Source organism: Struthio camelus, chromosome Z (genome assembly GCF_040807025.1).
Source record: "Struthio camelus isolate bStrCam1 chromosome Z, bStrCam1.hap1, whole genome shotgun sequence".
In the NCBI taxonomy this organism is placed as follows: domain Eukaryota; kingdom Metazoa; phylum Chordata; class Aves; order Struthioniformes; family Struthionidae; genus Struthio; species Struthio camelus.
The window spans coordinates 85,486,367-85,511,046 of NC_090982.1; the positions used below are offsets into that span (position 1 = coordinate 85,486,367).

Genomic DNA, 24,680 nt, shown 5'->3' on the forward strand with positions numbered 1-24,680 from the left:
TGGAGAGCAGCACATACCCTCAGAAGAGCTGCCTCTGAAAGCAAGAGCTGAACACACGTAAATCCAGACCTAAGGCAGGTTGCAGAAAGATTCTCAGCTCCGCAAAGAGACTGCAAGCATATCTTTGATCCGATGTGCTCCTGGGTCTGCAATTAACTGTTGGTGCAAAGAAGACTACCTATAAACCTAGATCCGTAGCTTCTGTAAATATGCAGGTATTACTGAAGTCACAGGAGCTGCATCTATTTATACCGTTTCGCCCTCTACTTTTGCAGACCTGATTTTACCCCCCATCCTCCGGTAAATGCTGGGTCACAGCACGAGGAAGTAACACGGAGGTCAGTGCAGCGCTCTCTGGGACACAGGGCTCTGCCCACACAGCGCAGACTGCAGAACCAGGCACTTGCAATCGTGCGGTTCCTAATAAAAGAGCCAGAGAAATGAAAAGAGGAAAAAAAAAAAAAAGGAAAGAAAAACAGAGCAGCTGATTCTGCATTCCTTGTTTAAACTCCTACTTCGCTCCCTGCGATTTCTGCCGGCACAGGAACCGCAGCTCCAGACGGAGCACAAGGGTGGCCTGAACCTTCCTTTCAGGTTTCAAAGTTGAGCTCTTCTCCAAGTTAGAAAAAGCTAAACATACCATTCTCCTAGCCTCTGTTTCTCCCAAATTGAATACACATTTAAATATGTTGCAGAGACGTGTGGCTATAGTTTTTCTACCTCTTGCTTTCAGCCAGGATTGTAGGCTCAAGAATTGTCGAGCTAAAAGAACAGGTATTTCACAAGGACCGCTAGGCTTGTCTTTACGAGTCAAGGCCCACTAAAGACAATAGGCTCAAAATAACCCCACAAACACAGCTCTGAAGAAGCTCTAGTCCTGAAATCAATGGACTAGCCAGGCGAATAAAATCACTCACACGCACACTCTAAGCGTTGCAAGCTTAATCCATAATAAAAGACAAAGAACAGGAGAAACTAACTGAAGGCCAGAATGTAATAGAACTACAGAGGGAACGCAATTTCTAAGCATGTGTAAATGCTAACTTGAGTAAACACAGATTTTCTTCTCTTTTGGAAATCTTATTGTATGCAAAAATCGAGTGAATGCAATCATAAATAGAGAAGAATGGGTATAGATACAGACATTTTGTATTATTCACAGGCAGAAAGGCATAAACCGAGTATACACGCGGTACTGCAGGAATATCTCCATATACATACACACAAAACTGCTTAAAGGAAATCCTCAAGTTGCACAGTTAACGCCACAAAAAACAAAGTTAACATTTGCTTTTCGATATTTTGAAGATGAATCATAAGATACATTATTTGTAAACTGACACTAAATTAGTTCACAAACTCACGTTATTTGGGGGATCCTGTCATTATGATTGGTCACTTTAAATTTACAGCCTGAACCCTGTTTATTCCTGCATCATAATAATGTACATTATCAAAGGATTCATTTATAGTCTTAGAATTTGGAACGGTGATAGTTAATTAACCACTGTTTCTTTCCTGCTTTCAGTTTCACATCTCATCTCTGTACTTTTCAATAGACTGACTAAGAAGTGTTTGTCTTCTTGGGGGGAAAAAAGAAAAGGTCATTAAAAATATCAAAAATGAATTTAAGCAAAAGAAATCTAGGACACCGGCCAAATACCAGGTTATCAGCAAGGCCAGCTCTACTCTAACACCTAGTGTCTTTAGCTTGCAAGAGGAGTCATGATCTCTGCCCCGCTTATCTCGAGTGGCAAAAGCCTCAACTGTCGGCACACTCACCCGGGCCGACGGGTGCTCCGGCTGCCACCGGCGTGTTAGGGTGGGAGAGACAAGTGGCCTGGGAGAAAGCTCTGCTTTGGAGGGACGCCTGCAAGCACGCAGGAGTCTGGCAGAGCCCCAGCAAGGCCGGAGCACCTCGATGAAGAACCTGAGCAAGGAGCCATGGTCCAAGGCTCCCTCCACAGTCAGCGGAGGCAGGTTAACAGAGATTCATACCCGAGATACCTGAGGCACCAGCCCTCCGGGTGAATTGCCCCCTGGAAGCGCCCCAGCTCTGTTAATGATGGCGAGGTCTGCGGCAGCCACGCTCTTCGCTTGGTTTCCACATCCTGGTTTGACGAATCCCGGCCCTGGCACGGCTAACTGGTGCGTTTGTCCCTGCAAAGCTCTCCTTGTGCGGCCCTGACGGAGGTCCATGGCTCGTTCTCACGGGAAAGGTGAGCAGGGTTATCACTCCGGTATTTTTGCCCCTACAACTTCGCAAAAGCAATTGCTTGTTTGGAGGGGCGTCTTTAAACAAAAAAAAAAAAAATCAAAGAGAAGACTGAGGTCTCTAGTACCAAATCCCATCCCAAAAAGAAATTCTGCCATCAAGCTGCAAACATCTGAAAACGGCGATTTATAAAGGAAAGGCTGACAAGTGTAGCACTGCTGGCAGACAGCAATGCAATAATAATGCTGGCTACAAATCCCTGCTGAGCAACTTAAGTGACTATCATCAGTCATGTTTCTCTTCTCCTCTATTTAATTGACCATCAGAATGCTTAAAAGCGACAATGAATACCCAGAATGTTTTCTCTCACATCCTTCTCAGTGTCACAGTGATTGACTTCTGGAAGCCAAGAGAGGAAACTTAATCCTTACACTGCAAATAGCAGCAGACTTTTGTGAATCAGGTACTTCTGGACTTTAACCTCAAGCTCATTCATGATCTATTTGAGGTCATGGTGTTCCTGCCTACCTTTTTTATATTTACTTTGAGTTTTTCATCTTAATCTTGTGTTGATCACAGAGCAAGGCAGTGTAGAAAAAGAAAAATGAAAAGAAAATCCCAAGCATCAAACATCCACATGCCTAACATTTGCTCAGGTTGCCTAACTTGCCTTCTGCCAGCTTACAACAGGCCAGTAACATCTTGGACCCACACTGCGGTTTTCCTTTCCAGTGGGGCAACAAAGCATGCCGTGCATCGTTCATGGACCACGCGATCCCCCAGCATCACTGCAACCATTTCAGGACTGGAACACACTGCCTGGGTTTGACACCACCACCCACCAGGTGTTGCTCGAGTACAGTCACGCAGTTTTCTAAAAGCAGTGAAGATCCAGCCATACAAAGAACCAAAAAATCAAGCAAAGGGGTGAGTATGCAATCCGAGTGTTCTGTGACAGGGATATGGGACAAAGCACATGTCTAGCCCTCCCGCAAAGGGATTTATATTTAACAGTTGCAAATGGCCTCTTGGTTGTGTCCCTGTTGCAAGGAACTCCATGTTCTACCGAAGGGCTTGTCTTTGCTGCACTCAACTGCCAATTAGCTTGAGGTCCATAGATTTGTTAATGATGATTTGGATATTCCCTCAGATTTGATCAAGTATGCAAATGTCAGTGTCTTACCCTAGGCAAAGCCTGGGAAAGGGAGAAGGCCAAAGCCAATAAATAAGTAAGTAAATAAGAAGATCATTTTGGCTTGAACTGAAAAAAATGGAACATCAAACAAATTTTTCTCCTCCTTCCCTCATTCCTCCCGCACTGCATATTCTCAAACCTGATGCAATGGGAAATTTCAAATAGCACTGGAAATGCTCCTTTCATCAGGAACAGAGACCAAGAGGTCCTATAGGACTACGGTAAATATTGCAGACTAAATGCAGGTAAATCTATTCCCCACTGGACCCAAAATCTGCAAGAAGTAGAAAGAGCAGTTTGGGAGACATCACTCTTCTCTGTAAATCAGTACCCAGCAAGGTTACGTAAGCCTTTCTAGTGCCCCATTCACCTCATCACCCAAAACGCCCAGCGTCCCTCTTGGGGGTGCCTGGATGGCCAAGGTAATAGCCTCCAGATAAGCCATAAAACTGCTAGGTTTTGCCCACTGGAAGACAATAAAATCGCCACGCCATGCTCAGAGGGGGTGGATTTTCACAATGGTGTCCTAGCCAGTTTCCAGTAGGAAAATCTGTTGAACTAAACTTTCCCTGCACTTTCAAATGGAAGCAGTTATTCCTTATTCCAGGTCCTGCACTGTTGTGTAGTTTTGTTATCGAACAGTTGCTGCTGCCTTTAAGCCTAAGGAGAGCTACATTTCAGTGCTGGGAGCAGCATTTTATGTGCACATGAAAGTTTATATAACATTTGGGTATCATTTCTGATGAATGGCCCTGCATAAACGTAAGCTCTTCAACCCATTGCTGTAGCAACTACTATTTTTTTTCTTATTTGTGCGTATTGAAGTTATTCATTCAGGTGCCAACCACGGCTGAGGCCATGCTATCAATATGCAGTCTGACAGCAGCAGCAAGAGACAGCACCAGCTCTCCAGACCATACCTTTCTGCTTCTAGGAGAAAAGGAAGAATTACCGTTTGCATTTCACAGGTAGGGAATGGAGGTTCAGTGGAACCAGACGATCTCCCCAAACTCATAGGAAAAATCACAGCGAAGTGAACAGCGAAAGAACCCCGATCCCCAGAGTACCCATCTAAGCGCTCAACCAGAAGATGCTCACGCTACGCACAATTCTCGCAGAGGCCCTCTCTCACGCAGAACAAGGAGTCTCAGACAGACCTATCATCCTGAGATGCTTGTCTCACCAAAACATCTGCAGCGTTGACACAGGCAATAAATAAAAGGGTGTCAGCTCATAGCCTGTGAGCGCCCTGAGGTGGCATGCAAGCCCAGCTGCTGGTAAGCAACCCTGCTGAAACGCAGTCAGGAGCAGGGGGTCGACTTCCAGTACACCCGGGTCTGGCTTGGCAAGGTGCCGACCCGCGCCGTGCTTATCTGTGACGAAGTGAGCGTCTCGTCCAGAAGGGGGCTGATGCGACCCACCATGAGGACCGGAGCTAAACCCACCCAGGCCCCGGCAAGCCGTGTCCCCTCCCCTCCCCGTGCCTGATGTTTGTCCCCAAAGGACCGCGCATCCACCACGCACGCGGAGACAACCGCGGCTGTGGGTGACAGCAAGCCGCAGCTGCCCCGAGACACAGCAGCCAAGGTCTCAGCCCGCAGCTCGCACCGGGACGGGCTGCACGGCCCAGCCGTGGGGGTCTTTCGAGAGCAACGACAAAACATTATGGAGTCCAGTCCTGCTCCCTGGGAACGTCACCCCAGCAGAGGCAGAGTGCTGGCTCCGAGCTCTCCTCCCCGCCGTGGGGAACGAGTAGTTTCATCTCGCCTTTTGAAGTCTTTCTTCTGAACCCCGCTCTTTTGTAGCGGCTCCTTTTGCTCCTGGGGATCCACTCGAGAGGAAACCAGCAGCCTGGCAAGCGCCGCGCTTCCCCACCCGCCTGCTACTTCCTCCTCCAAAAAAATGCAAACTCATTTTCTTTCAGACCAACCGGCTTAGGTAAACAAGCCTGTGTATCTCCTTCCTATTATGATAACAGAGAGCAAAGATCTAATTAAATAAATGAGCTGAAATAGATTTATAAGAATGGGGAGGGTTGTTTCTTAAAGCTGGTCACAATGAGATTAAGAGCAAACTAAGACCCGGATGCTTTTTCACAGGAGAGCTGTAAAATGAGTGGCACAGGACCAGCAGAGCTTAAAATACACGGCAGGGCACACCCTTCCCTCTAAACACACCTGCCACTTTCTTCCCCCCTCTCCTCTCTCCCACATCCTCCCTGGAAAGGCTAAACTTCATTCATTACAGAACTGAAATATTTCCTTTTTTATTCTAATATTTCCTGTGCGGAGCCCTCCTTTTTTTATAGCCAACCATCTGGGAGAGGGGAGGGGAAAGGAAACCTCAGAGCTTTCCAGACACAATAAAAAAAAATGTATGGTGTTTGAGTAAAAACAAAAAGCATAAACAAACAAACCACGTACCCAAAATAATGACTTTGGGGAAAGTCGCCAAAAAATTCTATAAGCTTCTGGAGCGTCATCCGTCCCTCATTCACACTTCTGCGAGAAGAGAACAGAAAGTTCTTGCTGCCGAGGAAAGCGTGTCGCTGTGGTTAAATCGCCGGCTGGGACAGCGTCGCGTGGATGGGAGCGCTATTCCTAGCTCTCCCGGGCCTCCCGCAGTTGCTCTGGGCAAGCCAGGGAGGTGAAGGGTTTACAGAACGGGCGCCAAGAGCTGGGCTTCAAAAGCTATACTTAAGCACCTAAGTATAAGGAGCGCGATTTTCGTTAAGTACCGAGTTCTGAGCACTCCCGACTGACGGCAGCTCGGACACCTCAGCCTTCAGCCTTTCCGAAAGATGAAGCCACATATTTTTAGATGCCTAAATACGTATGCAGGCACCTGGTTCTGGAAATTGTAAAGCCCTGGTGCAGGCAAACTGCTGAGCGGCTCACAGCAGCAAGCCCTTTAAATATCGCTGCAATTCAGTTTTCCTCCCTGTAGCACTTTCCCCTGAAAGAAGTGCTACGAGGTTTTGCTAAGGCAGCACTGCCAACGCCGGGCAGTCAGTACTTCCTTAAGAGTACCTTTTAGGTTCTCTTTCTTCACACTGTTTTTTTAACCTGTGGGAGATAGGAGTTCACGTTTTCAAGCGTTTCTACACGACCAGACTTTCTAACATTTCAGGAGGAAACCCAGTTTCTCACTTATTCACGACTGCAGGATCTGGAACTTCAAAAAACCCATCGACTGTTGCAAAGTTCACACGCAGTCAAATACCCTGGCAACACGGCTAATAGCTGCAGAGCACGCCGAGCTGCTCCGATGGGCAGCCTGCTGGAGCGCAATCCGGGATGCAGCTCCTGCTGGCCCCAAAGCACACGGCTCCCTGCCGTTTCCCGTGGGGTGCGGCACACACATTACCAACTGGCTAGGAAAGGTTTTTGCAGCCTGGTTCCTGACAAAGCAGTCAAAAGCAGCCTGGCTGTTTTATCGATTTTTGCCCTATGCGTGATAGCGTCCCACTGTTCTGCAGCTTTCCAGGTCTTCTCTTGGCAGGGTCTTTCATCTCTTTATTACATAGAAAAGCAACATGAAAATTAACGTTGCCCATTATTTTCCATACAAAAGATAAGGCTTCAAGGGCTGGCCGGGATCTCAGTACCTATGCGAGCTTAGAAAAGTCCTTCCACCGATGCCAGTGGAGGCCAGATCAGGTCCTTAAGGAATTCTGCTTCCTTCCTGGCTGTGCCTTGCAGACCAGTAACACTTCACAGCCTATACACCATCTTATACCCAAGGACTTCAAATATATTATGAATACTCATTAGCTCAGGATCACAAAACACACCTGAGTTACACTAATTAGTAGGTCTCTGCTTGTTTTTCCGTAGGGAGGTATTAATTCTTAGCCTCTGTTTTCCTTACTATTATTATTTATTCCCACTGTAGCAGTATTTTGGAAGATCTAGCACGGCTCAGGCCCCTCCTTCCTCCTAAAAGCACCACACAAACACAAAGCAAAGCACCGTCAGGCTCACTGCTCCTGCAGAGCACCCCTGTGCCCAGCAAAGAGCCGCTCTGCTGAACTTATTCTAGCCGGAAGCTGAAGGACGATGGCAGCAGTGCCAAAACCACGCAGATCCAGCAGCTAAAAGAGATGCGCTCCTGTAGCCCGCTGGAGGTATTTTGCAGGCAGGTACTGGGTCGCTCGGGTTGTGCCCCAACCCCCAGGACACAAGCCAGTGCTGAACCAGGAGCCACGCAGATGAGGTTATCACACGCTGCCCCCAAGGGAGTAAGCCCTGGCGAGAGGCAGAATATGGTCACCTGGGATTTGCCCACCCAGGCTTGGCGACAGGCTAACTGGGCACGCCGGTCCAGCCATCTCGGCGCACACGCAAGGAGAGCTTGTGACTGCTTAAAAATACATCCCTTTACCAGCTTCAAATTAATGTCCTCAAGCCATGTTCAAATACTTAATATTAGCAGCCTGATTTCTAAGCTGTGAATACCTGCAGATCTCCCAGGCCCCCAAAGGTATTGGGAGTGTCTCCCTCCGGATGGGAAAGCAAACCTTCAAACCCTCCACTCCTCTGTGAAGTTTGGTACCTCAATCTGTCACCATGCTTCCAGTCTTGGGTTGAAAATGCAACCATTGAGGCTTTTACTTTAGGCGAAAACGGTTTCTCGTGGTTTCCCCTCACAAAACCCCACAATTTCACTTTGATTTCAAAGCTTTCTTTGTTGGCTGCTTCTTTTTTAACAAAAGGAAGCAACAATCTCAAGGTTGATCTATTCTAACCAGCAAACCAAGCTTTGTTTCCAGCAAGGGATGGAAGCACAGGCCGGAAGCAAGGCACCACCAAGGACGTTCTTCCTCTTCCTTACACTAAGGGCCCAACTGAGCCCCCAAATCGCTTTCAAAAACAGTAGGACTTCTGCTTTTGAGTCCCTTAAATGCTTATGAAGCTCTCACCCATAATATATCTATACATCAACAGATCACAATTCAAGGGCAGTGGAGAAAAAACGGCCAAAATGGCCTAGCTCCCATTGTCTCACGCTCACAATTTAAAAAGCCTCCTTTTAAAAACCTCTTTCTTCTGCAGTAGTGATGGGCCTGATCCGAGCAACGCAAATACACCTCCAGTCATTTGAGCTGAGAAGGAATAAAGATGCTCACCTCTTTGCAGAATCAGAGCATGCAGTCGTGGAAACACCAGCATCACAAATGTGAGAGTAAAAACCACACCTCCAGCATGTGCACTTTATTTCCTTCTTGTTTTTAAAAGCACAGTAACCTTATTAGGAGAGTTACCTTCTGTAGAGACATGGGACAATCTCTGATTATGCTCCCATCCCACTTTCCATTAAGTTTCCAGACGAAATGGCTTATACAAGCCCTTTGAGCTGTTCTTGCTTTATGACTCCACAATTTTAAGCAGTAGCGTGCAATATTCTGTAATAATGACAAACTGGAGGCATACAGGGCTCTCAGCACTAAAAGACTGCCAAGCTTTCACAGACACTATGTACGTCTCCATTCTGGAGGGGATTTTTCACTGTGTTCAATCCTGTAAATCTGAGCCTCCCGAAAAATCTCTCTCCAAACGGTCGTGCAGGAAACAGTGGCAAGCCGTGCTTAGAGAGAAGCTAACCCCAAGAGGAAGGTTTGCATGATTAGATCTGCTTTTCCCATCTACCGCTTCTGATCTAAATGCACCGAGAGCCAAATTAGCCCACTGTCAGCAGGTCACAAAGGTGGCATAAAGCCACCGCGAGCCCCCTTCCCCGCCTCCCTCCAGCCTGCGCGGCGCTCAGCGGCTCGGAGGAACCTGCCTTTGTAGCCAGGTACTAACAAGGCGGCAGCGGTAGTTCGGTACGGGCTGCAGACTGCAGCCATAACCCTGGGAAACGGTGCGCACTCCCTGCGCCGCCACCATCGGAGAAAGCCGAGGACGGGACGAGAAACCTCTGAGGAAGGATCAGGCCCCCGGACCGAGCCCAGCCTCCTGGTCGGCTCCGTTCCAAGGGCCGCCCTAGCTAAAAGCTCATTTTTCCTAGCAGCGCTCTTCACCCCTGGAACGGCACCGGGAGGAAGGGCAGTTTCACAGCGGCGGCAGTACTGCCGGTGAGGTCTGAGACCAGGTCTGGGCAAGCGGGAACAGCAAATCCTGCTTGCAATCAACTTCTCCAGTGGTGTTGAAACACTGGCTGGGGGGGCCTTGGGGGAGGCAGAGCGGGGAGGGGGAGAAGGTGGTGTCTATTACTCCTATTCGAGCAAGGAAGCTTTTCAGGGAGAGGGTTTGCAAAGACTGACGCAGCACTAAACTCCCTGAAAATAGCAGGGTGCAAGAGCCACGCAGAGAATTTGGACAGGAGGAGGACAAGACCGTGCAGCATTGACACGAAGCTGGCAGCAAAAACCGGGAGCACGCTCGGTCAGGCTACAGAGATACGGACGCTGCAGCAGAGAAGAAAAATGACTGGCCCAAGGCCACGCAGCAAGGCAGTGTCAGCTCTACGTGACTTTCAGTTCCCACGCTGGCACAGTGTAACTAAGGGATCCGCATTATGGCAAGCCCCAGACAGCTATATAGCAGAAGCCATGCCTTCCATTTTCTGCCACTTCAAAAAAAAAAAGGTTAATATTGGCTTCACAATAATATGATTTAATTTATGCCCATTCACATATGCACACAAATATATATATATATATATATTTTTTCTGAACTCCTATTTCTTGTCTTTCCAGATGCACTCAAGCATACCTTAAAGCCTTTCTGAGTAACCCGAAAAGGTTAAAGCTTCATAGGTGAAAGGAGAGCTGCAGTTCTCAGGCATTCACTTGATTCCAGGAGCTGGGGCTCTGAGTGAAACACTAAACTTCATTACATGCTGTCAGAGCACCAGAGCCAACGCCGCAGGACGCTGTGGATGGTCCCACCTGGAAATCGGCACCTTTACCGATAACTTTACGCTGGGAGATGCTGCAAGTGTTTCCTACAAGCTGTAAACCCACCCAACCCTGTAGAAAGTAAAGGCTGGTGACTGTAACAGGAGCAGGTATAAATAGCAGAAGTCTGTCATTTGGAGCAGTCACACTGGAGGAGACCTATCCAGGTAATCCATCTTTTACTCTGTTATACAATGACACAGTAATGGCCAGCCCTGAGGGACTTCCTTGAGGAAAACTCGACTGTTACTAAAATGGTAAGTTAATACCCACCAAGAACTCAGCCGCTGTTAGACCAAGGGACAGGCACAACAGGGAATAAAGTATTACCGTCACCATTCAAATATTTTTATTTATAAAAGCATAAATAAATAGACCTATCCTCAGGCTGCAAGACAGGAGGCTCAGATTAAAAGAAAAGAAAACCCTGCACACATCGATTCTTTCTTTACCATTTCTCCTAACAAATAGCTCAGCACAGCTGTGCTGACAGGTAGCTGGGGCCATTCAGTGGAGAAGGGCACATTGCCCGGACCTCGCCGAGACACAGAACACAAATCTGAGCTTAGACTCTGCCCTTTTGTGTTGATTAAAAAAAAAAAAAAGAAGAAGAAAGAAAGAAAGAAAGAAAAGTTATGTAGCTAATAATGGGCTCTATTGTGCCATCAATTTTTTAAGCTTTAATGATTTCAGGAGGAAGTTCAGCTTAACAATCAATAGTACAATACGGCCAGTAGTACTTGGAGGAAATTCAACGCACACAACCTGCTTCTCAAGACCTGTGATTAGGTCTGGCGTGAAGGGGAATTCGGTGGAAGGAGGTTCCTCTTGCTCGGGGCAGCGGGGTGCTCCCGGCCGCTGCCCGGGCCAGGCTGTCCCCCTGTCCCAGCCAGCTCCCTGTCCTATTTAGCTGGCGCAGTGCGAGCTCCCCCTCCTGTCTCGCCGTGCCACCTGTGCAGCCCGGGGACAGCCGCAGAGGTGTTAGGCCCTCTCCAAACAGCACGGGATGTGGCAAGCCACCCTCACTGCCTGGGGCTGCTGGCCACGGGCTCCCCCGCAGCCGGGCCGAGCACACCCCAGAGCTGTCGGGATGCTCACAGCCAGACTCCCGCCTCCCCGTGGCAAGCCTGAACAGCCCTCCGTGGTCACCGTGGCAAGGAGAAGCCACTGGGCTGCAAGGGCACGCGGGCATCCCACAAGGGTCCGTGCCCCAAGCAGCCTGCTAAGAGGGCAGGCGGCCCCTCTCCTGCTGGCAGAGCGGTCCACGGTGCCAAACCAGCCCACCAAACCTCCCTGCCCACTCCCAGTTTGCAGCCTCTGCTGAGGACCAGGTGTGAGCTCCCCCGAGACAGCTGTGTCTCTGAGACAAACAGCAGGCATGTGACCGGAGCCTGCACGCGTGCATGCACACAAGAGACGGGGATGCAAGCGAGCAGAGGCACCTTGGGCTCTCTCCTGCGCCCCTATCCCCAGCCTGGCTGGCTGGCACACGTGGCTGAGACGTACGGCATCGCACAGGCTCCGTGCTGCAGCAGGGGAAGCGGGACCTGGGCTTAGCCGGGAGGGATCCCGCACGTGGCGCTGAGCGAGCGTAAATGACTTCACGATGTGGGGCGAAGCTCATCAACATGGACAATGTCTCACCCTAGGTGCCACCCTAAAAGTATACAAGCATGCGCAAGACATGCACAGCAGCGATCCTTGGCCATGCTGGACACAAACAGGGGAGGAGACACAAGCTAGTAAATCTCATCCTGGACCCTGTAGTTTCAGATGCCACAACTGCCTCCGCTCACAGGTCTGCACAGGCGCAGATGGTAACTGGATGAATTAATGCAAGAAAAATCCATCGAGAACTTTCAAATACTGGGCAGCCCTGAGAGGCAAACTGTTGCAGTCTTTAGAAGAGTATTTTGGGGGAAAACCATACATGCTTACCCCATTCCTAAACTCCTTCCTCAGCATCCATCGACGGCCCCAATCAAAGGTGCTGGGCTGGCCAGATGCAGGCTCAGATTCAAGATGTCCCTATGTGCGCACCCCTCGCAGTCCCAGTTTAGCTTCCAGCAGGCTCCCAGTGCAAAGGACTTATTCCTCCTCCCGGTCCCTCATCGCACACGGAGGTCTGAAGACAAGCCTTTGCCAAAGGCAGGCAGGATTCACTGGCTCCATAATGATTTCAGGGAGACCACAGTAAGCAGAGCTTTCTGCAGGGAGATACCAGTGCCCAGGACTACTCACCTCTGCCCAGGAGAGATCAGTGGGTTCTGCTCAGCCTCCGGGTTTGGAGGGAAGAGGGGGCTGCAGCGGGGCTGAGCAGCCCCTTCCCTTCCCCATCCAACCCCTCACCTCCCTGCGCTGCAGAAAAGCTCCTCCTCACCCCACGGGGGCAAATTTGCCGCAGACAGAGACCTGCTTTCTCAAGCACCAGAAGCACATCTCCTCCAGCACCGGCTGGGACCCCCCATTCCCGGTCCAAACCTTGGGTTCAGCCCTCCTCACCCCACCCCCAGAGCGTGGAGCAGGATCTGGCCCGCATCCACACCAAAGCGCTGCCTCTCCCCAAAAGCCAAACTGGCCTCGCACACACCGTTCCCTGCCGGAGGCACGGGGAGTCGGGCAGTGCTTCAGCAGGTACCGAACAGGACCCCTGAGACGGTGAAAAAAGATGAGAAAAAGAAATGGGCTCATTCCTGGTGGCAATCTGCTGCAACAGACACCTCCTCATAAACATAAAATGGGAGGACATAAAGCAGGCAGGCTGTCATCTACAAGTAGTAAAAGACTATATCGTTAAGTTAGAGGTTGCACTGTGGCAGGCTATATTAACTACACTGTTCTCGTTCGGCATTACATTCACTTTAGAATAAGCAATCACATGAAGTCACACTGCCAGAAACTTCAGCGAAAGTTCTGTCTCAATAAAAAAAAAAAAAAAAACAATAATTATCATATAAAAAGAATTGAGCCATAAAGGTGACAAATAACAGACCTGAAAGCCAGAAGTGATCGCTACAGCCATCCAGCCTGCCTCTGCATAACACGGCCACGGACTTGCTCCCGCCTCGAGCCCCGTAACTCCCACCCAGGGAGAGCAGGGCTCTTTAGAAAGCCATCCAGTGACAGCTGGGAATGATGGAAAAGCAGCTGGATCCAGGGATATCTTGTGCTGCCAAGGTCAGCACCCCTCACTGTCAGAAATCTGCACCTTCTCTCTCGTTTGTCTGAGCCTAGCCCCTGGTTTCCTCGCTTGCCGCTTAATCTCAGGGAGAAGGCATTTGCCAACAGCGGAGGGTGTAACCATTTTTTCCACTAGCCAGGAGATGGACAGGATGACCTAGCACTCCTCTGCTACCTCGGTTATCTGTGATCCAGGGCACTGCAACACCTAGCTTTTTTTGGGCAGCAGCGGAGAAGCTTCACGTGAGAAATTTCCTGCTCTGCGCTCTGAGCCTTCAGCTTGTAATTCTTCCGTCTTTCTTTTTCATACCGCCACTTACACGAAACCACAAAAATCAGCCTAGCCTCAAAGGAAAAGAGATTATTTTCATTTTTTTCTTTGATTTCCAAATTTCTCAGCTTCTGCAGGAAGAGTCCGGAGCGTGCTCCAAAGGCTCAAGTTCAACCTCTCCACCAATAATAAACAAACCCACGAGGCTGACGCGTTCCTCGGGCTCCGCGGGACCGCGAGCCCGCTTCCCGCAGGCTGCTCGCCCGCGGGGCACGGTCCGCGCCTCCTGTCCCGTCCCTGCCTCCGCGCGGCGCGAACGCCTCCGGTCCGCGAGCTGTCGGGACGCTGCCGGGGAGGTGACGGTCCGTTCCCTCGCCGCGCCGGACCGGACGGCGGTACGGCTATATAAAAACGGCGAGTCCTGCGGGGAGGACCGCCGTTTGATGCCAGCTCTTCGCTAGCCGCCCCTTCCCACCCCTCCGCCAGCGCAGAAAGGGAGGGCACCTCGCTCATACTCACTCTTTTAGACGGTTTTAACCCGTTTCCACGCACGGAGCGAGGGGGTGGGGGGGTGGGCAGAGGGACGCGACCCACGGGCAGGCAGAGCGAGCGAAGATCTCCAGTCCTCGGCGGGGCCGTCCCGGCGACGCCGTCCTCACCGGCACCAGCACAAGCCTGGCAGATTTTATGGTTTTTATTTGCCCTCCCCTGCCCGTCTATGCGCGCTGCAAACAGGTGAAGCGAAAGCACTGCTTGCAGTCGGGGCAAATCTCAGCACGCCGGCTGGGGAATGGGGAGGGGAGGGGGGGCACGGCGTGTTGGGGGGGGGGGGACGGGTGTTTTTGGATAGGGAGAGAAAAGGGGGGGGGGAAGAAAGGAATAACTTACCGTCAAAAAATGACAAATAGTAAGAGGGGGGCACAAACGCTGTGCTCGGCCACGCGGAGGAAGGGAGCAGGCAAAGCGCTGCCGCGAGGGGAAGCATGGCCCTCGCCGACGGGACGGGACGGGGGGTATCGGGGGGCGGCGGCGGGGGGGGGGGGTCGGGGCAGCGGCAGCGCCGCGCACGTCGGGGCGGGCGGCGGCCGCAGCCACCTGCGCGCCGGGAGCCGCCGCCTCACGGCAGCCCGTGGCGCGGCGCGGCGCGGAGCCCGCGGCGGCACTGACCTGCGGAGCGGCGCGCGGCTCCCGGCGGCTCCCCGGCGGCTCGGGGCGGTGGGACGGCGGCGTGCGAAGGGCCCGGATGTCGGTAGCCCGCTCCCTCCCCTCCCCTCCGCGCGGCGTGGCGCGGCTGCCCCCCCCCCCCCACCTTACCCCTCACTACCACCACCACCCGCAACCCGGGGCGGCCCCACCCCCGCGGGGCGGCCCCTCCCTGCCGCTGCCGCCGCGCCGGGGCAGCCCCGTCACGGACCGCCGCGGGGAGGGGAGGAGAAGGGTTGGAGGTGGGGGGGGGGGGGAGCCGCCGTCGCCGCCCGCCCCGTCGGGGCGCCGCGCGGTGCCACGTGGGACCTGGCCGTTGGGGCGGGGAGGGAGGGGGGGGAACACCGCCCCTCCCCCCCCCACCACCCACCCACCCACCCACCCCGCGCGGCAGCGGCGGCGGCAGCTTGACAGGTCCACGCGACCAAACAAACCGCGGCGGACGGGCGTGCGGCGGAGCCAATGGGCGCGGCGGGCCGCCTCCAGGGGGCGGGGCGCTGCCGGCGGCGGGGCGGGGCCCGGCGGCCGCCTCAGGCAGGGGCGCGCGGGGCGGCCGGCCGTTACAGCGGCGTCTAACGGCCGCTTTGCCCCCTGCCCAGGGAGGGGAGGGGGGGGGGAAGCGGGCAGTGAGGAACCGCCAGCGCCGGGGGCGGCGTCGCGCCGCGGCCAAGCGCCCGGCGGAGGGACACGGCTTTGAAGAGCCGGCCGGCTCTCCCCTGCGTCCGGGCACGGTGCCGCGAGCAGCTGCCTAGCGCGGAGATACTGCTCCGCCGGAGAAAATCGGGAGAGCCGGCAGGTCCTAGACCGTTAGACAGTGCCAGCCAAATAAACCCTTAAACGGGGAAAAAAAAAACCCAACAGAGGGAGCCCCCGCTGCCCGGGTTACCCTCGTGGGGGTCGAGCGGCTCTGGATCCTCTCGGGGCCCCCGCGCTTCTGCCCCCTGCGTGATACCTGCTTTCTCCGTTTGAAGTTTTTCTTGGGAGAAAAAACTTCCTGAAAGGATCAGTTCCCATTTCACATGGATCACATGTTTAAGGTGGTACCGGCCCTGGGTTTTCTTAGGTTTGACTGCTGTCATCCCTGAAGCCAGCCGGACAAAAGCGGCTCCTCAGCCTCTCCAGGGCTCAGCTGTGGCAGAAGGAAACCTGACTTTCGCAGAAGATAGGCAAAGAACGCGTATAAACCCGAGTTACTGCGGGCAATTAGAATAGTAATAACCCTCCTTTATGTGTTCGATCACGCTGGTCCCAATATTTGCATGTTTCTGTTCCAAAGGAAGAGCTGTAGAGGTCCTGACAGGACCCGTCTGATGGTTTTATTTTGGGGGCTGTTGCTCTTGTGGGGAAGGGGGAGGGTTTTTTTAACATCAAACCTGGCCAAAATCACAATCTGGTTTAATTTCATCTGATAGCCTACCCTGTCATCAGTTTCCTCCCTCCCCATCCTTTCCCACCGGGTCCCAGCGTGCATGTGGAGTCATGGAAGAACATACTCAGCTTAAACTCTAAGCTTTGGAGACAATCTTCACCCTCAATACCAGTTACTTCGGCAGTGGAGAGGGGTGTCCTTCACATGTACATTTAGGACATTTCCAGGATATTTACATGCTATTTTCCAGCATTTCTGTTTCACGGCATAAACCTTCATCAAGAAAACACAAATCCAGGCTATTGCTTTGGGGTATATAGTTCTGAAATCCATCTGTCTCAGGTACAGTGATGCTCTGATCCAATCTGGATGCTGCTCTAAGGCTGATTATGGCCACTGTTAACTGCTGATCCAACTGGAATTTGACCCTGAATGCATTATTTAATCAAAACTCCCATTGTTTTCCATGGAAATCCTCCATTGCTCGTGCATTCTTGGATCTGAAAGGAAGGTCTAAATTAGAAAGAATAGGAGCAGCTGCTGCGACTTTTCTCCACTGATGCAGGAATGTGTGTTCCTGACAGAAAAGCGGGGCAGAATTTTGGGGTACCAGCCAAAGAACTGCAAAAGGCCGTCACACAATAAACTATGCTCCAAGTCCTCTAGGCCACGTGGTTTTGGAGAGGAGGGGTGCAGGGGGTTCACAGCTGTGAAGGACCAACAGCCCTTTTCCTTGCAGAGATCAGCCCAGCTGCAGAAGCTGTGTTAGCCCTCAGGCTGAAGTACGGGTTGTGGCAGTGAGGCTCCGCAGCCTGCCAGCAGAGAATCCCCTCTGGCCCCTACAGGAAAAAAAAAAAAAAAAAACTTCATCCTGTTGTCTAGATCCAGGTTTAGCACCTGATTATTTTTAAAATAACAAGCTTGTGTAAAACATACTTGACAGGAACAACGTGATGCTACCTCCTGATCTCCCTGGTACATGTCCTGCCTTCAAAATGCGGTAAGATCACACTGGCTTCCCAAGCATTCAAACTCACCGCAGCAAAAGCATCTTCAAGAGAGTGTGTGACACGGGACAGACATGTGCTAACAACTCCTGCACGCCTTCGTCTAGTGAACACTCACCAGCATGGCGGACAAGATGCTACGAGGGATGGCAACTGTAGACGAGACATGTCACGAGGCAGAAAGTGCTACCGCAAAGAGAAATGCTGGGGGTGCTGGGCAGAGACTGGTACCAACAGAGAAGGGAGTGAGTAGGGAAGGACTCTCTTCACCTTCCTGGATCATTCCCCAGGGAATCTTTATCTTCCTCCATTATGGCAAGATAAAGCCAAGAAATACATGTCCCTCCTGCTGCCTCTGGGGCTGGGAGAGCTCTGTCGGGTGTTTAGGAGCAGTTGTATCCACTTGTGATTGTTTTCTTCTGATTCTTTTCTTCTTCTTTCTGTCTGGCACAGACAAACTCAAGATGGGACTGAACCAGAGAAGATTTTGGCTTGAGATTAAACACAGAGACACAGCTCTTCCTGCTCTACTTCCTCTGCATCTAGTTGTGTCAGGACTCTGAGGACACTCGTTGGCCTTAATTGCCCTGACCAACTTCACCTCCACCCACCCATCCTCTGCTCATTGGTCTAGGGTCTCCACTTTATATCAAGCCTGGGCACCCAGGCTTCGCCTGAGCTGTTTTCTAGGGGTGTCTATGTTCAGTCCTGCTTGTTGTGCTGCATCTTGAAAGGATCTCAGACCTACATTGTAGCCTTGTTTCCAGTCCTGTCTCTGGCCCAGTCTCCTGCTGCTTCTGCCCAAACTTCCTGGGTGGACCCCTGGACCTGACTCATCCCCTCACCTTGCCTGGGACTGCTGAAAGGTCCAGTAACCAGCCCTTGGTCCTGCTGACCCTCCTCAGATCCTGTGGGACTGCATGCTGGTCAGTGAGGGCACTGCCTGTGCTGTGGTCACTCCTTGGCAGGAGGGAGCACCAAACTTGACAGCACCATCGCACCAGGGAGCCTCTTTGCATGAGCACCCTGGTCTTACTGAGTATGCCTTGCTTCTGGACCACCCTCCCTACGTCACTCGCCAAGGTATGTCATGCACCTCTTGCAGCTGTTGGCTATGTGAAGACTTTGGCGTGTCGCTTACAGGATCTGGAAGACCTGGTCGTCCCTGCTTTACTGCCGTATCTGTTCCTCTTCCTACTTCTGCAGAGGTTTGGCCAACTTGGATATGCTGAGAGCCTTTCCCAGAAGGCTCTGCCATGCCAGGTTTAGCCCTCCTGAGCAGATGGGGAAAGAGAACAGTAACTCAGCTTCATTACAGAGGGCTAAACTCTGACTGGCTTTTGCCCATAATGTGATTGAGAGCATGGGAATTGGCAGAAGAGGCAGGGAGCTACCTCATCTTCATACACATAATCAATAGCAAATAATTACTTAAAGTGAAGTGGTTGATGGTGTTTTTGTAGGGCAAGACATGCCCTGCATTTTCAGTCTTTCATTCATACTGTTTAACATGCCATGAGGTGGAGCTCAGTGAGTGACTCACATTGTAAAAGCTCTCTGGTAGCTCCTAGCGCTACCTCTCAGCAAGTGTGTCATGGTTGCTTCAGCAAGTCCCAATCCGTTCTCCATCCTGGCTCTGTAAGCCTTTACAGCCCTGGTGGGGGAATCCCTGAGCCCAGACCTTGCAGGGATGGCATCAAAGCATGTGTGCTGCTTTTCTCTGGGTCCAGACATTTGCACAGTCTGGATGGATCCAGCCTGTGTGAGGCAGAGTGTAAGACAGTTCAGTCCACCTGCAGAGATCCCATGTGGATGCCAGAGCCAAACAAACATCCAGCAGCATGGACAGGAACCCTACAGCTCATGGAGCTCAAGGTTTTTAGGCCCTCTTTACAACCCACTCTGTCTGCCAAGGGAGATGAACCTAATTTCTTTGGTCATATTTATGCGAGGGTCTGGCTTTTCCTGTTTGAAGGCAGTGGCACACAGAGAGTATCTCCTCTAAATTTACCCTGCAACATCCATCACAGATACACATCAGTGCTTCTGAAGTGTTGGCCTTTTTAAATGCAGTATGCTGCCTGTTTGAGTGCTCCTGCTGAAGTGAAGGATTCTGCCAAGAAATCTAATGGTCCTTCTCTTATCGTTGTAACATTATTTGCTTTACTCCAATAACTTCGTAATTGATTTTGGTTTGGAGCTACCTGTTCAACAAGTGACAAAGCTGAATATGATTTTTTTTTCTTTGTCCTTTATTTATATATTAAGGATGCAGGAAGAGCTCCTTCATGGATAGCTCCTGTTTTCCCCGTGCAGTGGTCTGACAGCAGTCTAACTCTGCTCACCTCTCTGGAGCAATCCCAGATTTCCTGCCAGTTTTGGGTTGGGGCGGGTGTCAGAGCAAGGCCTTGGAGAAGAGGTGAGAACTGAGGGTCACTGGTACCAGCCTGCTTTTGCCGAGAGAGGAGAGGAACATGGAGGAAGGACAGGAACTGGCTTGGGGCCCGTGTGCTCTAGAGTAAGCAGTGGTCTAAACTACTCCGAGTTTGCACTGAGAAGGATTTGGAAGCACTCACAAGTTGACCCACATCCTGGACTGCTTCTCCGTGGTTAATTACTGGCCCCCAGCACAGACCCCTTGGCTCTTCTAGCTAAGTCTCCCATCTCAAGCCCTCCCCGTCCACAGGCAGCCTCAAACACTCAGTCTCACAACTATGGCTCTGGTCCCCTCACTATACCACGATACTTAACGCCTAGCAGACCTCAGCCCGGTATGCGGAAGTAAAACTTGGTTGGGGCTAAGATGTGTTCAGTGCCATACTATGCCCTCCATCTGGCATAGCCTTAGCCCTGGCTCCCAGAACTGGAATATGTCTCACACAGTGAGTGGTAGAGCTGGGATAGTCAAGCTGGTGGACAGACTATAGTACAAGTCCCATAAAGATATACAAGCTCAAGCCTGAAGCAGTCTGGCTTTGCCTGGGCAAGCTACCCTAATGATGATTATCCCAAGGTAATATCAAGACTGCATCATGGCCAGCTGACTAAATGTCTCTGCATCCATCTGCAGTAAGAGACCCCCCGTGTTGTATCAGGTCTCCTTTCCCTTTTCCTCATCTCTCAAATGAAGTAGCAATTTTTGCCTCCAACAATGTTTAGCCCAACAATCCTGCGTTTTCAGTGTGCGATTCAAAGGCTGCGTTAGTATTGATGATAATAAAGTGTCCTTGGAGAGGCAGGAAGGCAGCCATGGGTGTAACATTGGCTTCACTGAAGCCAGTGACAAATCGGATTTCAGATCCGTGCACCAACTGTTCTGATGTATCACTGAAATGTCACAGGGCAGTGAGGGATCTATCCTGATACGTGCAGGGGGAGAACCTAAGCAGGAGAAGCCATGCGATCCCACTTGTGAAACTGCCTGGAAGTGGGGGGGAACCTTGCGTCCATCCTTGCTAAAAGTGGCTTCAGTGACAAAATGCCAGTTGAGCTCAACAGGAGTGTGAAGGGTTATGGACACATGTGCCGTGACAGGCGGTCCTGGGCACGGCTGAGCTCGTTGCTGCGGAGGCCAGCCAACAGTGCTGACCTGATGTAACTGGGAGCAGAATCTGTCACTGGATGCTTAACTTAAAATGGCCCAGGGACTGAACAGATGGCTTCTCTTTATTTGCATGCTACTTGGATTTGTGAGTCAAGCAGAAGAATAACTTAATTTTTGACATTTTGCTTCTCCTCAGAGCCCAGCACAATTTATGTTATACTGGCATTTGTGTGAGGCATGTTGCTTTAGGCACAAAACCCGTCCTGGCTTTAACCCTAAAAGGAGCCAAATAGGCAGGAACCGTATTTCTCTCTAGCTCTTTTGTAGGCTCTGCCAAGGGATATCACACTTACACAATTACCAAAGAATCAGGAGAAAACAGTCATTTGGGGCTTGTGGAAGGAAGGGGCAGGCTTGGAGTTAAACTAGGCTGGAAAATATGCCGTTTGTAGGCCTGAAATGAGAGACTGTTTGTGGACAAGGTTTACCTATGATTAAAAATACCCTCCAAGGCCTGCGTAGTTAGTCTTGAGCAGAGGAGATAAATTTAGTAGAGCCCTGTTCCTGCTGACATAAACGTAAGTGAAAATAATACATGGCTGGGGCGCAACTTCTGCAAGCCAATTAAAAGCCTGGCTGATAGCACCCAAGGTGACAGTTGCCATGACTAGTATGTCCGTGTGCCACCCCTTCCAGGGAGGAAAACCCCAGATCCTGCTTAGCTGTACATCGTAATTCCTATACCTGCAACAGCTAAGGGTGATTCTCTGAGTGTCTGAGCCATAGGAGTTTGTCCTCCTGGCTGTATTAGCTGTGCCTGCTGTCCCCAGGACATGGGGATATGACCCATATGTCACAGGACAGGAGAATAAAGTGCATCTTATGGCCCAACTGTAACCTGTGGGAGTTAACCTGAGCAAGGACTTCACACTTTGGCCAGTGTAGACATCAGTATTTTCCGAAGGCTGTATTTGAAATACTTGCTGCAAAGACTTGCTCCTAGTTTCCCAGTGGTCAAAGTGCGGTTCTCCTTCGCTCATAATTTTAAGTCGAGTATCAGGCACACTTAGGGAAACTAGTTTGTGAATGGAATTTAAAGCAGGCGGAGCCGGGAAATCTGTGCTCCTGACAGTAGGAGGAAGCTGTGGCTCCGATCTGTTTTCCAGGTAGTTTTCCATGTCGCTTGCGTTCACTGTGATCCCCCTCTTGTGGCTAGTCCAACTCGTGCAAATTCCCCTGCCTGGGTCTGCCAAGGCTCCGTTGCGTTAGGTTCTTTCCTCAGTGCAGCTGGAATAATGGTGACTTTATATGTAACTACCCTTCAGCTGAGCTGCTGTGAGGGTCCCAGGGTGTAAGACAACCAAAATAATGAGATAAAGTGCATTGGCTTAAACCTCTCGTACTGACTGTTACCTCGGCATCACAAGTTACCACCTGTTTTGTAGATGTGACCTTGTGTAAACTCTTAACATGCTCCAGCTGTGAAGTAAAACATGTGGTTTAAACCACCTTCGTGGCAAGTTAAGCTGACACGTTTTCCTTCACCACATGGGCAGGCTAAGAGCACAAACACGAACAATTTAGCAGCCCAGATTACGGGCCATAATGTGTTACGTTACAATAACTTGGTCTCATCTGATCTATCTTATGTTTGAGCCCTTGAGATTTGGACCAAGCCGTGAGTGAATAAAACAGGCCTAGAGCACATAGCGATTGCCGTATTGCTTGGGTGTGGACAGGTTTTTAGCTGCCCCCTACCTGACCCTCTCTACGTTCCCTGTGGAGTAAAAAGTGCATTGCAATTCTGGTTGCACTAAGCTTATCATTTTGAAAATGAGACTGAGTGTTCACATAAAGGTCCTTAGGTTGGGAACCGCGGCACCTGGAATCTGATTCTGTTGGGCTAGCCCATCGCTTTACCAGTGTCTTCAGGGAGGCCTGGATTTTTGCAGATTGAATCCTACAGCTGGCTGTCAAATGGCCATTCAGGGACAGGTCCTGCTATTCATTCTCCTTCCGCCTCTGTTTTTTTTTTTTTTATTATTTTTTTTGGTACTGCAAGGAGAAGGGACGGGCAGGCTGTGATCCCTGTCCTCTTTAGGAGCCATACATGTGTTCAGAATCAGGCTCTTGGTATCCAGCACTGAGACCTCCTTGAATCTCCTTGTAACTTTTCACCTACTGTTTTTGTTTTCAGAAACAAAACGACTGATGTTGAAATAGCCTGGCATACGGGAACACCATTTGTTAGACACGACACAAGCATACCATGGCGCTTAATTGTTTTCTTTATAATTCTCACTGGGTGAGACTCGCCACAGCACAGGGCCTGCACAAGAGCCCATCCACAGCTGAAACCCTGTGTGTAGCCCAAGGGCTGGTGTGGTTAGCAGCAGCGGGACTGCGCTTCACAGCGAGAGTAAAGAAGATGCACTCCCCCTCGTGGCTATGCTCTCCCTCCCGATTCCTGGAGCAGATGACCAGGGTCCCTAAAGCTCCATCATGTTTACAGGGCAAATCCATGGCTGGTGCAAGTCCCCTGCACACCCAGAGTTATCAGCACAGCAGAGTCCATCACTTAAGGCTCTGGTAATTCTGCTTACAGTTTTGCCAGACTTTAATTGTTTGGGCTCAAATTTTTCCATGCCAGATGTCTGCCTCAGGCTAAAGTTCTCTGGAAAGTTTCGGCCAAACTATTTTCCTCATTTCCAAGAATGAGGAGAAAGCACAGTATTTTGCCCAGATTTTGAAATGAAATAATTCCGTGAAACTATTGTGAGAGAAAAGCCTCCGGTTATTGAAGCAACAGCATGAAAACTGGCCCTGCAGTCAAAAAGTGCCATTTGCCACTTCCAGGAAAGTTTGTTTAACTTTGTATTAGTTAGAAGCTCTGCAAATCATGGTTTGCATGTGCTCAACAGATCTGGTCACAGATTAGCAACTGTGCTCTCTGAAGACTATTTGCAACAGGCACACTCTAGCTCAGGCCTGCAAAGGAAGGCCAGAGCATGAAATGGCTCCTTCCAACCCTGGAAACAAGAGCTGGGGACGTGAGGCAAGCTGGGGGCAGCAGAGAGGTTCAGAGGTGAGTGTGGGGGGTGCTGAGCCGGGGGCAGAAATGGGTAGGTGCTGTCAGGGATCTGTGAATGGGAAAGCACAAGAAGTTAAGAGAAGCTCCTGTGAGAGGTGCCAGACCAGGCGTCCTCTCCCTGCTCCTGCAGAAACACTTCCCCTTGCTGGCAGAGGCAAGAAGGGCAGATGGCCTCAGCGCTGCCTCTCGGATCTCCTCTGGAGCTAGGGAACCTTCCTATGCAGGAGGAGTCTCTCCTTGTAGCTGCTGTTTGGAGGCTTTACCAAAAAGCAACCCCACTTTCCCAGCAACCCTGCCCGTTTACCTGCCTTACAGGGCGGTAGTAAGAGGTTGAAAGTTTGGCTGCTTTGCCGTCATCGCAGGGGCAATTACTGAGGGAAAGCGGGGGTGCTCCAGAAGCCTGTGTGGGTGACTTCCAGCTGGCATGACTTGATGTGGCTGCAGCAGAGATGAGCTGACTGATCCTGGGCCTTGCTGCGTCCCCGGGAACGTTTGCCGTTTGGCAGCCAGCAGTGCAGCATTATATGCAGAGATGCAGGCAGGTTGGCTGCTGTGGTGCTCCATGCTGCTCCTCCTGGCACCCCCGCCTCCAACATGTAAAGTTTGCACTGGATGTCGGGACACTGCCCCACAGCGTGCCCTGTGGACTGGCACGCAGATAGCATCAGACTCTCTCTTGTCCTGGCAAGAAGATTGTCTTCCTT

General features: G+C 51.0%; 1 protein-coding gene across 3 annotated transcripts in view; it reads right to left on the reverse strand.

The window, feature by feature from the left end:
• The window catches only part of ZBTB7C (zinc finger and BTB domain containing 7C), a 195,235-nt gene extending 180,179 nt beyond the window's left edge, over nucleotides 1–15,056 (reverse strand). The window contains exons 1-2 of one of the 3 annotated variants that reach the window (XM_068928417.1): nucleotides 14,930–15,056; nucleotides 14,282–14,437 (exon numbers count right to left, since the gene is read on the reverse strand). The gene's annotated coding sequence lies outside the window, so the exon portion shown is untranslated. Of the gene's footprint in view, nucleotides 1–14,281; nucleotides 14,438–14,650; nucleotides 14,784–14,929 lie in introns of those variants that run through there. The other 2 variants (XM_068928419.1, XM_068928421.1) reach the window with 2 other exon arrangements.
• Between the last annotated feature and the right edge of the window lie 9,624 nt (nucleotides 15,057–24,680).